This window comes from Podarcis pityusensis (assembly GCF_964106645.2).
Source record: "Podarcis pityusensis genome assembly, chromosome: 16".
Lineage (NCBI taxonomy): Eukaryota > Metazoa > Chordata > Lepidosauria > Squamata > Lacertidae > Podarcis > Podarcis pityusensis.
The window spans coordinates 24,558,917-24,561,520 of NC_138041.1; positions in this window are offsets into that span (position 1 = coordinate 24,558,917).

Here is a 2,604-nt window from a genome sequence, read left to right on the forward strand (position 1 = left end):
TCTGTGAGGGGCAAACTACAGTTCCCAAGATTCATTGGGGGGGGAGTTGGAGATGTGCATTGTCTTTTTTTTATAATTAATTTTATTCAATTTCCAATATGCATTCCACCCACGTTTAACATCCACTTCTAACATATACATCTTTTAGACTTCCCTCAGCCTGTCTGACAATTTTCCATATTATCACAATTACTCATATTTCTTAAATTTATATTGCGCTTTAACAATCTTAATCTTATCGTATCTTTTAAGCAACATTTCTATCAATCATTTTCACAGAGCTTCTTGAAAGCCAACAAGCGTTAATTGCTCATCACATACATTTTTGATATACTCTGTAAATTTATTCCAGTCCTCGGTGAATCTCTGATCGCGTTGGTTCCGAATTTTCCCCGTTAATTTGTCCATTTCTGCGTATTCCATCAGTTTCATTCTCCATGGAGATGTGCATTGTCAATATGGTGTTTGATGCCCGGGTCAGATGGTAGCCTGCAACAACTGGAAGCCACCAGGTTGGCAAAGACTGTTAGTTGTACTTCTGCTACGGAGACCTGGGTTCGAATCCTCATTCAGCCACAGAGCTTACTGGGCTTGAGCGCCACATTAGGCAAAATGTTCTTGCATTGAAGGGGGTTGGACTAGATGGCCCTCGTGGTCCCTTCCAACTCTACAGTTCTATGATTCTAAGATGGAGAAGGGAGCGGGACAGATCTCTCAACGATTTTGCCACCTTGGTGACTCAGGATTAGCAAGAGCACTGTGGTTATCAGCCCAGCTGCTGTTTTCTGAGAACCAGACAGGAAGAGGACTCCCCTTTGTGTCTGCCACCTTATCAAGGAAGCAGCCAGCTTGTCATCAACCTTCTGAGAAAAATACAAAACATTAAACAAAGCCACAGAGACTTGCGAACTACCCAGCCTAAAATGAACTTATAATATCCGGTTTCAATAGATTTTTCAAATGCTTAACTCAGTCTTTTAGATAAGTTCACGAAGATGCCAACAAAAGGTAAGTTCGGTGTTATTCACAATACCGAGATGTGCTAGTGGAGTTGTAGATAGATGTTAATGAAGTTGTAGACAGTGAAGTTGTAGACGACAGGGTGCAGGCGTTTTGCTCCTGTTTCGCCCTGGCAGTCCAAGTGATCAAGAGGCCGCTGTTCGCCCCCTGTTGGACATGCCTGGTATAAATCTTTAATCCAATCTTAGAAGGGAGCCACATTTTTATTTTTCCAATTCATCAGTATCGGTCTTTTTGCTGTGGTAAAGGCACGGAGAGTCCACTTGTGTTGTCCTTCTCTAAGGTCCCCTGCTGCCACTTGCCTCTTTGCACCCCGCTGGGTATGTAATTCAAGAGGACCTTTTGCTCTGTAAACAAGGTTGTTCCATACAGTTCTGTTGAGAGTTTCAGTTAAAAGGTAAAGAAAAAGGTATCCCTGACTGTAAGGTCCAGTCACAGACAACTCTGGGGTTGCGGTGTTCATCTCACTCTATAGGTGGAGGGAGCCGGCATTTGTCCACAGACAGCTTTCGGGTCATGTGGCCAGCTTGACTAAGCAGCTTCTGGCGAACCAGAGCAGCGCACGGAAACGCCGTTTTTCTTCCTGCCGGAGCAGTACCTATTTATCTACTTGTACTTTGAAGTGCTTTCGAACTGCTAGGTTGGCAGGAGCAGGGACCGAGCAACGGGAGCTCACCACGTTGCGGGGATTTGAACCGCCGACCTTCTCATCAGCAAGGCCTAGGCTCTGTGGAGTGACCTTCTGCCAAAAATCTTTCAGTATGGGACAATGAAAAAACATATGTTTTAGAGAATCGTTATCCCTATTGCATCTCCAAGAGCTAGACACCTTAGATAGCCCTTTTTTTAAACAAACGTAGTGGGGGCGTAGTGTTAGAGGGGGATTTTCCACTGGTGGCAGATGACAGAAGACTGTAACACCATGAGACCGGTGTAAAACCAAACTAAATAAAGGTTGTATTTCAAAACAACAAACAGCAAAGCTTGTGGGTGTTTTTCCTGCAGGCAGAGTTCAAACTGCAGCTTTTTTCCTTTTGTAGTCACGGCCAGCTGTACCCAATCAGCCCAGAGCTCACACAAACTGTTCTTAAAGGTACAAACATGTTTCTGTGCAGAATGATTCTTTCCCAACAGTCCAGTATATTCTAAATATTATTTTTTGTTGAGACTCCTCTAGTGTATGCACCACCTTCGAGAGATGGATGAGGTGCTGGGTCAGAGGTGCACTGTTGCTCTCTGGCCACAGAGGGCACCACGGCCACAGGGATGAGAGTCTATTGTCTTGCTCCAAAGGAGCCTCCAGGCAGATGTGATTTGGCCCTTGCAAAAGGAGCAAGCAGGGAGGAGGTGGTCTCCCTGGCGTGGACCAGAATGTGGAAACTGAGGATGGGGTGGTTCTTGCTGGGACACCGTGAGCAGAGCCTGATGGAGTGAAACACTATACGGTTGCAGCAGGGAGAGCTAGATCCACAGCATCACCATCACACCTCCTCAGAAGAAGACCTCAGGGGGTTTGTGTGCTGCTGTTTGCCTGGAGTCTGCCCCCATCCCCACCCCCACGCTTCCAATCCTGGGGGGAAATAC